The sequence below is a fragment of the Salmo trutta genome, chromosome 8 (genome assembly GCF_901001165.1).
Source record: "Salmo trutta chromosome 8, fSalTru1.1, whole genome shotgun sequence".
Classification (NCBI taxonomy): domain Eukaryota; kingdom Metazoa; phylum Chordata; class Actinopteri; order Salmoniformes; family Salmonidae; genus Salmo; species Salmo trutta.
The window spans coordinates 39,734,351-39,746,805 of NC_042964.1; the positions used below are offsets into that span (position 1 = coordinate 39,734,351).

Consider the following 12,455-nt stretch of genomic DNA (forward strand, 5'->3'; position numbering starts at 1 on the left):
ATGACCAGCTGCCTCTAATTGGAGATCATCTCAAAAAACAACAACATAGAAATACAGAAACTAGAACCCCCACATAGAAATACAGAAACTAGACAAAACCCCCAACATAGAAAAAAGAAACTAGAACCAACGTAGAAATAAATAAACTAGACAAAACCCCCTGTCACGCCCTGACCTACTCTACCATAGAAAATAAAAGCTTTCTATGGTCAGAACGTGTCAGTACCCCCCCCAAAGGTGCAGACTCGGAACACAAAAACCTAAACCAAAAAGAACAGGGAGGGTTAGGGTGGGTGTCTAATGTCGGTGGCGGCTCTGGTGCAGGATGAAGAACCTTCTCATCCCGCGGATCCTCCTGCATCGGAGGCGGTTCTGGTGTGGGACGAAGAACCCTCTCATCCACTAGCATAGGAGGTGGCTCCAGTTCGGGGCGTAGCCCCCGCTCCCTCCGCTTTTGTGTCACCGGACTGGGGGCAGTCGCAGGAGGCTCCGGACTGGGGGCCGTCGCTGGAGACTCTGGACTGGGGGCCGTCGCTGGAGGCTCCGGACTGTGGGCCGTCGCTGGAGGCTCCGGACTGTGGGCCGTCTCAGGAGGCTCCGGACTGTGGGCCGTCTCAGGAGGCTCCGGACTGTGGGCCGTCTCAGGAGGCTCCGGACTGTGGGCCTTCTCAGGAGTTTCCGGACTGTGGGCCGTCTCAGGAGGTTCCGGACTGTGGGCCGTCTCAGGAGGTTCCGGACTGTAGGCCGTCTCAGGAGGTTCCGGACTGTAGGCCGTCTCAGGAGGTTCCGGACTGTAGGCCGTCTCAGGAGGTTCCGGACTGGGAACTGTTGCTCCCGGAAGCTCCGGACTGGGAACTGTTGCCCCCGGCAGCTCCGGACTGGGAACTGTCATCCCCGGAAGCTCAGGACTGGGAACTGTCGCCCCCAGAAACTCCGGACTGGGAACTGTTGCCGCCGGAAGCTCCGGACTGGGAACTGTCACCGCCGGAAGCTCCGGACTGGGAACTGTCACCGCCGGAAGCTCCGGACTGGGAACTGTCGCCAGAAGCTCCGGACTGGGAACTGTCTCCGGAAGCTCCGGACTAGGAACTGTTGCCGGAAGCTCCGGACTGGGAATGCGCACTGGAGGCCTAATGCGTGGGGCTGGCACAGGTGGCACCAGACTGGTAACACGCACCTCAGGGCGAGTGCGGGGAGCAGGAACAGGACACACCGGACTGGAGAGACTCACTGAAGGCCTAGTGCGTGGAGCAGGCATAGGGCGTACTGGGCTGTGGAGGCGCACTGGAGGTCTGGAGCGTAGGGCTGGCACAATCCGTCCTGGCTGGATGCTCACTTTAGCCCGGCAAGTGCGGGGCACCGGCACAGGAGGCCCTGGGCTGTGAATGCGCACTGGAAACACCATGCGTATCACTGCAAAACATGGTGCCTGACAGGTCACACGCTCCATCAAGCGAGTGCGTGGAGGAGACACAGGACGTACCAGACTGGGGAGGCACACTGGAAGGCCAGATGCGTGAAACTGGTGCATATGACACCGGACTGGTGTCACGCTCCTCAGCACGCCCGCTCTGCAGCGCTCTCAATGCCAACACCTCTCTCCGGAATCTTGTGTCGAGTTCCTCACTCGTCTCCCTGACTGGCTCTGGTTGACCCCTCAGCTTTCTATGGTAAGCACGAGGAGTTGGCTCAGGTCCCAATCCTGACTCCACAAAACTCCCCGTGTGCCCCCCCCCCCCCATATTTTTTGGGGGGGCTGCCTCACGTGCTTGCCTTGATGGTATAACGCCTCGTAATATCGCCGTTCTGCTCTCGCTGCTTCAATCTCCTCCTTTGGACGGCGATACTCCCCTTCCTGCCTCCAGGGTCCTTTCCCGTCCAATATTTCCTCCCATGTCCATTCCTGTTTACCATGCTGCTTGGTCCTTTGGTGGTGGGAGATCCTGTCATGATTGTCTGAAGATGAATGGGACCAAAGCGCAGCGTGTGTATCGTTCCACATTGTATTATAACTGTGAAACTATGCAAGACATACAAATAAACTAATGAACAAAACAACAAATCGTGACGAAAAGGTGCAACATACACTTACTCAAAATAATCTCCCACAAAACCTAGTGGGAAAACCAACAACTAAAATATGGTCCCCAATTAGAGCCAACGATGACCAGCTGCCTCTAATTGGAGATCATCCCAAAAAACAACAACATAGAAATACAGAAACTAGAACCCCCACATAGAAATACAGAAACTAGACAAAACCTCCAACATAGAAAAAAGAAACTAGAACCAACATAGAAATAAATAAACTAGACAAAACCCCCTGTCACGCCCTGACCTACTCTACCATAGAACATAAAATCTTACTATGGTCAGAACGTGACACGTTGTACTGTTGTGTTTGTTTTCTTAGGTCAGTGTGGGTCTGGATGAGGAGGACCAGCCATGATGATGCAACAGGAGAGGGATGGAAGGTCCAAGAAAACTAAAATAGTCAAGCTTACTGTAAATAACCCTAGTACCTCATAATATATGACCGTATTTCAATAACATTATCTTAATTCACGGACAGTTTTTTCTTTAGTTATAGATAGCTTTATGCTTATGAATGAAAAATATGATGTCAAGTTATATTAGGCTAGATTTTAACTCTACAATGTTTAACTATTGTAATGTGAAATTATAACATAAGATTTTTGTTGGTGTATGAATGTAGTGTAATAATAATGTTTGTTGTACACCAGGGCAATTTGATTAGTGAAGAGAAGAGGAATAATTTGTGTTTGTTCAAGTTTGTAGTTAAAACATGTGTGGTGACATGTTTCAGTGATGGATTTTCAGAGTGTAAAATTCTTGATAATGATGTTACACACTCACTTATGGATGTAACTGTCGACATTCTTAAATAAAATATGTATGATTAGAGACAACAATATTACTATTATTTTCACCCTGCAGCAATAATGGTGTGTCACAACAATGTAGAATGATGTGTCCACTTCCAGGTGGGATGGTTCAGAGAACTGTAAAGATGGAGACAGACAGACTGTTGTGGGTGTGACAGTATCCATGTTAAACCTATGATAATCAACATTTGTATATCATTTGAATTTTCCCTGGTGTCTTTGTGTGTTGACGGTGTCAGCTATTACAGACATAAACACAGGCTCATGGATAGCAGGGGTGGGGTGTTCTGGCCCTTATTCATGTAGTTGATGGCTGTTATACATTGTAAGGTTCTTATTTTTCAGAGCAAATAACCCACGGACACTAGTGTTGGAATTGGCTAAACTTTGAACATTGAGATATTAAATAAATGATAGAGACAAAGCCTTGAAAAAAAAGAGTTTGTAAAAAGCCAGAAGGCTTTGGAATGTGTTTGATGGAGGAGAGGAGAGTGATGTGTTGATATTGGGAAGTCAGACGGATATTTGTGGATCAGGAGGTGAGGGGTGAGGTCAGTTCCCCTTAAGGGAGTAATCAGGGTTAGTATTTGGTTACCTTCTTTCCTGTGGAGCCATAAACTGTAAGGAGGAGTGTCTTAAGTAGGATGTATATAAACGGTGATGTCTGAAATGTTTTGCTGTCTGATTACAGCTGTACAGAACCTTTGGGAAGAATTAAACTTGGTTAAAGCTTTTCTAGTGTCCGTAGGTTATTTTCTCTGAAAAATAAGAACCTAACAGATGGCGCTGCGAGCAGGGTTCACCACAATTTATAGTCAAACCAAAAAGAGTCCAGATCAGTGGAGCAGAGCTGGCAACAAACAAAAGGTAGGCTAAGTTCCTATATCTGTTTCCGCTCATTTTGACATCTTGGGGAGATGAGAATCGTTGGCTGAACTAATTATGGGATACGGACCTGGAGAGCCTCAGTTTAATTCTATAGGCCCATTGTGTGACGACCGGTCGTAGCTTTGTGGTATATGCTAGTACCATATAAGTAAAGAGTAAGTCCCGAGCAGAATAGGTCTGTGGAGGGTAAGTCTCATGAGTCCCGAGAAGGATAGTTCCTGTGGAGGGTAAAAGTTCAAGAGTAAGTCCCGAGCAGGATAGTTCCTGTGGAGGGTAGAATCTCATAGATAAAGTCCCGAGCATAAAGCCTGTGGAGGGTAAAATCTAATAGAGAGAGGGGAAGTCCTGAACAGGGTAATCCTGTGGAAGGTAAAACAATCGTGTAATGGTATATAGACCCGTAAGAAGGGCAAAAGGCCGAGTAGCAGTGGCCGTGAAAGCGCAGGGCGTGAGTGAGTGTGTGAATAAGGTTGGTTTATGCCCTATGGGGAGAGGGCGCGATGAGAGATGATGTGGGTTATCAATAATAGTGATATTTGAGGAAGTACTGGAATAGGACATAAGGTCCTGTCCGTATTCTCCAGTAATAAATTTGCAGACACTATGGTATTGGTACTAATAGAAGGTATTAGGTGCCGTGACCAATGAATTATTATCCGGGGAAAGTGTTTAGTGCTATCTTAGAAAATAGTTAATAGAAGGACTGGGAACGGGAGTGTATTGATAGAATTTGAGCTTCTGCTTTGATGATGGGGTTGAACCCTGTGATCAAAACGGTAATTGCGGGGGTAGTAGATTTGATTCGATACGATGTTTTGAGAGTGGAATATGACTCCGCTCACCTCGCAGACGTGCAAGGGGTTAATAGGGCCATAGAGAAAATCACTAACTATAGTTTCAAGGCCCAGGATAAAACTAAGAATCGTAGCGGAAAAAAAAAACAATATCAAAGTGTAAGGAGATGGCTCCCTGTTTTAGATGTGGGACTATCGGGCATTGGAAGAATGAGTGTAAGGTGATACTGGAACCTAGTGCAGTAGCAGGAAATGCAGCTATACAAGAGTCTGCATCTTTTTCAAAAGAGAAAACTACTCGTTTTGAGGGTGGTAAGAATGGAAATTTCACATAGCGGATTAAATTAGGAATGAAATATAAGGGGGGTTTCAGCATATAATTTTGTACCATTCCCCTTCAGGCCCCAGGTTCCGAGGAGTGTTCCCAAGTCATGTCATTTTCACTTTGACTTCACCTTCCATGATAACCTCAAAAAAACACAGATCATAACAACAGTTAAGTTCATTACATTTCTGTTTCAGTAAATTAGACAAACATTGACTATATGACAAATTATGACATTAACCTTTCCTTTATACCATCTCTAAGACAAATGTCAAAAAGCATAACATAATGTTACTGCTAAAAAAAACATTTTCTAAATTAGTCCATACTCCCTTATTCTACTGGTGACCTCTAGGAAGAGTTACCAGATCATGAAGATAGCATTACATATATCACAGTCCATTTGAAGTTACTGTCATCCCTTATTAACATATATTTCCCTTTCTATATGCATCCTGAACACAGTACCTGTCACGGTTGTCGTCTTCGTCTTCCGACGATATAACGAAATCGTCGTCTGAAAATGTAGACCAATACGCAGCAGGTACGTGTATGCTCATATTTAGATTTATTCACTTACAAAAACCACTGAATACAAAATAACAAAACCACTAGAACAAACGAACCACTAACAGTCTGGCAAAGCCTAGGGCTGAACACAGAACAATCACCCACAAAACACAAACACAAACACACCCTCATTTATGAGACTCTCAATCAAAGGCAGATAGAAAACACCTGCCTTCAACTGAGAGTCCCAACACCAATTCACCAGACATAGAAACAGACATACTAGACTCCACATAGAACTACCTAGACATAAACCAAACCCCGGACATACTAAATCAAACACCCTTTACACAAACACACCACCCCGAACCACATAAAACAAATACCCTCTGTCACGCCCTGACCAAACTACAAAACAATTAACCTTATATACTGGCCAGGACGTGACAGTACCCCCCCCTTAAAGGTGCTACCCCAGAAGCACCTTAACACAAAAAAAATTACCCCCAAACAATACCCAAAAGAAAATTCCCCCTTACTAAAGGGAGGGAAGGGAGGGTGGCTGCCGTCAACGACGGCACTGTGCTACACCCCCCCTCCCCAACCCACCTATATTGGAGGCGGCTCCGGCTCAGGCCGTTCCAGGCTGTCTGGGCAGTCTGGCAGCTCGGGACGGTCAGGGCAGTCTGGCAACTCGGGACGGTCAGGGCAGTCTGGCAACTCGGGACGGTCAGGGCAGTCTGGCAACTCGGGCAGGTCAGGGCAGTCTGTCAGCTCGGGGCAGTCTGGGCAGTCTGGCCACTCCGGCAGTTCAGGGCAGTCTGGCCACTCCGGCAGTTCAGGGCAGTCTGGCCACTCCGGCAGTTCAGGGCAGTCTGGCCACTCCGGCAGTTCAGGGCAGTCTGGCCACTCCGGCAGTTCAGGGCAGTCTGTCAGCTCGGGCAGTCTGGCCACTCCGGCAGTTCAGGGCAGTCTGGCCACTCCGGCAGTTCAGGGCAGTCTGGCCACTCCGGCAGTTCAGGGCAGTCTGGCCACTCCGGCAGTTCAGGGCAGTCTGGCCACTCCGGCAGTTCAGGGCAGTCTGGCCACTCCGGCAGTTCAGGGCAGTCTGGCCACTCCGGCAGTTCAGGGCAGTCTGGCCACTCCGGCAGTTCAGGGCAGTCTGGCCACTCCGGCAGTTCAGGGCAGTCTGGCCACTCCGGCAGTTCAGGGCAGTCTGGCCACTCCGGCAGTTCAGGGCAGTCTGGCCACTCCGGCAGTTCAGGGCAGTCTGGCCACTCCGGCAGTTCAGGGCAGTCTGGCCACTCCGGCAGTTCAGGGCAGTCTGGCCACTCCGGCAGTTCAGGGCAGTCTGGCCACTCCGGCAGTTCAGGGCAGTCTGGCCACTCCGGCAGTTCAGCGCAGTCTGGCCACTCCGGCAGTTCAGCGCAGTCTGGCCACTCCGGCAGTTCAGCGCAGTCCGGCCACTCCGGCAGTTCAGCGCAGTCTGGCCACTCCGGCAGTTCAGCGCAGTCTGGCCACTCCGGCAGTTCAGCGCAGTCTGGCCACTCCGGCAGTTCAGCGCAGTCTGGCCACTCCGGCAGTCCGCGCAGTCTGGCCACTATCCGCAGTTCAGCGCAGTCTGGCCACTCCGGCAGTTCAGCGCAGTCTGACCACTCCGACGACTGTTGACTGACGGGCAGCTCCGACGACTGTTGACTGACGGGCAGCTCCGACGACTGTTGACTGACGGGCAGCTCCGACGACTGTTGACTGACGGGCAGCTCCGACGACTGTGACTGACGGGCAGCCTCCGACGACTGTTGACTGACGGGCAGCTCCGACGACTGTTGACTGACGGGCAGCTCCGACGACTGTTGACTGGCGGGCAGCTCGACGACTGTTGACTGGCGGGCAGCTCCGACGACTGTTGACTGGCGGCAGCTCCGACGACTGTTGACTGGCGGGCAGCTCCGACGACTGTTGACTGGCGGGCAGCTCCGACGACTGTTGACTGGCGGGCAGCTCCGACGACTGTTGACTGGCGGGCAGCTCCGACGACTGTTGACTGGCGGGCAGCTCCGACGACTGTTGACTGGCGGGCAGCTCCGACGACTGTTGACTCGCGAGGCTGGGTTTACGCACTTGCCGTTTAGTGCGGGGAGCGGGAACAGGACGAGTCGGACTGGGTGGACGCACTTCCGGGTCCGCACGAGAGACAGGAGCTGGAAACCCAGGGCTATGGAGGCGCACAGCCGGTCTAGATCTTACCTCCTGCACAACCCGCCTTGGCTCGATGGAACTAGTAGCCCTGCACGAGCGGAGTGCTCGTACAGGGCAGACTGGGCTGTGCAGGGGCTTGATGGTAGCCGTGCGTAGAGCGGGAGTTGGGTAGCCTGGTCCTCGGAGGCGTACCGGCGACCAGATGCGCTGCGCAGGCATCCTCCTACCAGGCTGGATGCCCGCTCTAGCACGGCACCTGCGAGGGGCTGGAATAACTTGCACCGGACTGTGCGTGCGTATGGGTGAGATATTGCGCTTCTCAGCGAAACATGGCGCTCCCCACCTCATACGCTCCTCCATATAACCACGGGTAGCTGGCTTCCGGCTCTTCCTTCGCCTAGCCAAACTACCCGTGTGCCCCCCCCCAAAATTTTCTTGGGGGTGCCTCTCGTGCATCTCCTTCAGCGCGTCCACTCTGGCCTCGTACCAACGCCTCTCTGCCTTGGCTGCTTCTATTTCCCACTGCGGGCGGCGATACTCCCCAGCCTGATGCCAAGGTCCGGCCCCGTCCAGAACTTCTTCCCAAGTCCACTTCTCCCGCCAGTCCAACTCGAACGCCTTCTGCTCCTTCCACTGCTGCTTGGTCCTTTTGAGGTGGGTGATTCTGTCACGGTTGTCGTCTTCGTCTTCCGACGATATAACGAAATCGTCGTCTGAAAATGTAGACCAATACGCAGCAGGTACGTGTATGCTCATATTTAGATTTATTCACTTACAAAAACCACTGAATACAAAATAACAAAACCACTAGAACAAACGAACCACTAACAGTCTGGCAAAGCCTAGGGCTGAACACAGAACAATCACCCACAAAACACAAACACACCCTCATTTATGAGACTCTCAATCAAAGGCAGATAGAAAACACCTGCCTTCAACTGAGAGTCCCAACACCAATTCACCAGACATAGAAACAGACATACTAGACTCCACATAGAACTACCTAGACATAAACCAAACCCCGGACATACTAAATCAAACACCCTTTACACAAACACACCACCCCGAACCACATAAAACAAATACCCTCTGTCACGCCCTGACCAAACTACAAAACAATTAACCTTATATACTGGCCAGGACGTGACAGTACCACTGTATAGGTACCCCAAAGACCAGGACCTCAGGGAACTGGTAATTTACCCCTCTCAAACAAGTGAAATAAAAAATAAACAATTTAGAATTACAACTCTTTATACCTCCCCATGGAAATAATAATCTCGTAAAGTAATGGTACAATTTGGATAGAGAATGGTGTTTTTCATTAATGTTATGCTGAAACCCCCCGTCTATTTAATTCCTAATGAAGTTGATCATTCTTCATTAGGAATTTTTAATATTCAGGGCTTTCGTCACCATTAAAATGTTTCCTCTCCCTTCCTGTCCCTGTCCTTCAGAAACCATTTAAATACCTCTTCAAAACATTTCATCCTCCTGCATACCCATTTTAACTGAAATGTAAAGACTCCTTTCCAATAAATCCCACACACGGTGATAGTATCTCTCCACCAGGTCTAACGATTAACTGGTCTCCTTTTCCCCATGATTCTCCATAACCATCATACCATATAAAAAAAAATGAAAGTTCATTTAAGGTTTGGTACCCCAATGCTATTTCCTTGTGAATTTCTTGTTGTTCTCGTGACCCCTCCACCCTTTCGTCCATTCTAGAATCCCATTCCAGAATAAGAATAAATGTATTTAAAAATAATACCACATAAACTGTCTAATGATTTAGACAAACCCTTAGGCCTTCTGCATTTGCAATGAGTGTTCGGTCATATAATTTAAATATGTTACCTTTAGAATCTATTCCCCTGGCATTTTGCCTAGAATCTTCAACCCAAAATGCGTTTTCCTGTGGCAAATTTAGCCAATGTCTCATCGTAAGGAATCCGCAATATATACATGTGGATCTATAACACTTTCTCTCACCTTAGCCATTTCGGCTGCTTTACGATTACCTATGGCGATTTTATCTGTACGACTTGTATGACCTTCACATTTCACCACTGCTAATTTACTGGTTAACTGACATTATTCTAATAATACATCTACCTCCAGACCATATTTATTGGTGTTCCTGTTGTTGCTAACATGCCCCGTGGTGACCACACTGTACCGAAATCATGAATTACTCCAAATGCTTATACCACATACAGCGTACCCCTTTACTCTGTTTCCTACTGTGTTCATGTAACTAGAGCCATCTGTATACAATACTTTTCCTGATTCCAATGCTGTCTCTTGCAAATCAGGCCTAGGTTTTGGAGTAATCTGATCTGGGTCACATGTATGCGATTCACCCTTGCCATGCAACGGCATTAACAATGCAGGATTCAAAGCACCAATCTTATGAAATTGTAGATTTTCCCCATTTAACCTTAACTCCCAGTTTGTCCATCTTGCACTAGTAACATGTTGTGCTTTGTCAAACATGCTTTATGACCCTGTTCCACTAAATTGTCTACCAATGTGGTGCGGTCTCATTGTCTACCAATGGGTTTCTTCGTCTTTTGACACTAATAACAAATCCTCCATGTATTGTACCAACACAAAACCTACAATTGACACCCGTTTAATGATTGTTTCAATGCAAAATGATACCACGTGGGACTATTTGTAAATCCCATCGGTACTCTACTAAAAGTTAGGTAAAACGTGATCTAATACGTCTTCCATCACATAGATACTGTAATCTTTATGAACCACTTATCGATCGAACAGAAACTATACACCTTTAGGTGAAAGTTCCATTCTTGCTAACCTCAAAACGATTAGTTGTTGCTCTTTTGAAAAATATGCAAACTCTTGTATAGCTGCATTTCCTGCTAATGCACAAGGTTCCAGTATCACCTTACACTCATTCTTCCAATGCCCGATAGTCCCACATCTAAAACAGGGAGCCATCTCCTTACGTTTTTGATGTTTTTTCGCTACGATTCTTAGTTTTATCCTGGCCATTGAAACTATAGTTAGTGATTTCCTCTATGGCTCTACTAAGCCTTCGCATGTCTGCGAGGCGAGCGGAGTCATATTCCACTCTCAAAACATCATCTTGAATTAAATCTACTACCCCTGCAATTACCGTTTTGATCACAGGGTTCAACCCCGTCATCAAAGCAGAAGCGCAAATTTTATCAATACACTCCCGTTCCCGGGCCTTCTGTAGTAAAGTACTGGTGTTACACTTTCTGGGTTTATCGTTATGCATTTTCTGTTCATAGAATGCTGACATCAAAACGCTGGTATATTGATCTTTTGATTCTGGTTTCATGTCCTTGTGCCAATTCATAATTGCCTCCCTGAATTCTTTATTTGATTTGAATTCTCCGTCAGCAGGAAAATGTTGTCAAATTTTTTCTAATTTGCTTTTCCCACATCCAGCCGAATTGGTAGAATGCTCGTGCGCTTCTTTTAGCGCCTCCATGGCTTTATTAAATTCTGCTATGTCTATATTACAGGGAGAAACGGGTCCGTTTGTCGCCCTATCAATAGTTATTATTCCTAAACACTCCAGTCGGTGTTCAGGGTATTTTATATTTCTTCAATCCCGTCTATAATACGCACATTCTATTAACTATTTTCTAAGATAGCACTAAACACTTTCCCCGGATAATAATTCATTGGTCACGGCACCTAATACCTTCTATTAGTACCAATACCATAGCGTCTGCAAATTTATTACTGGAGAATACAGACAGGACCTTATGTCCTATTCCAGTACTTCCTCAAATATCACTATTATTGATATTATTGATACATCATCTCTCATCGCGCCCTCTCCCCATAGGGCATAAACCAACCTTATTCACACACTCACTCACGCCCTGCGCTTTCACGGCCACTGCTACTCGGCCTTTTGTCCTTCTTACGGGTCTATATACCATTACACGATTGTTTTACCTTCCACAGGATTACCCTGTTCAGGACTTCCCCTCTCTCTACTAGATTTTACCCTCCACAGGCTTTATGCTCGGGACTTTATCTATGAGATTCTACCCTCCACAGGAACTATCCTGCTCGGGACTTACTCTTGAACTTTTACCCTCCACAGGAACTATCCTTCTAGGGACTTATGAGACTTACCCTCCACAGACCTATTCTGCTCGGGACTTACTCGCTATAAGACTTACCCTCCACAGGATCCATCTTGCTCGGGACTTACTCGCTATAAGACTTACCCTCCACAGGATCTATCCTGCTCGGGACTTACTCGCTATAAGACTTACCCTCCACAGGATCTATCCTGCTCGGGACTTACTCGCTATAAGACTTACCCTCCACAGGATCTATCCTGCTCGGTACTTACTATATACTTATATGGTACTAGCATACACCACAAATATACAACCGGTCATCACACAATGGGACTATAGAATTTAACTGAGGCTCTCCAGGTCCGTCTCCCATAATTAGTTCAGCCAACGATACTCATCTCCCCAAGATGTCAAAATGAGGGGAAACAGATATAGGAACTTAGCCTACCTTTTGTTTGTTACCAGCTCTGCTCCACTGATCTGGACTCTTTTTGGTTTGACTATAAATCATGGTGCACCCTGCTCGCAGCACCATCTGTTAGGTTCTTATTTTTCAGAGAAAATAACCTACGGACACTAGAAAAGCTTTAACCAAGTTTAATTCTTCCCAAAGGTTCTGTACAGCTGTAATCAGACAACCCCACATTTGTCCCATCCAGATATTTATATCCCACTTAAGACACTCCTTCTCTCCAATCCTTCTTATGGTTTAACAGGAAAAGAGTAACAA

At 47.5% G+C, this 12,455-nt stretch overlaps 1 protein-coding gene across 1 annotated transcript in view; it reads left to right on the top strand.

Moving 5' to 3' along the window:
• Nucleotides 1-12,455, top strand: part of LOC115197961 (uncharacterized) — a 32,276-nt gene that overhangs the window by 1,719 nt on the left and 18,102 nt on the right. The gene's annotated exons all lie outside the window — the stretch shown is intronic.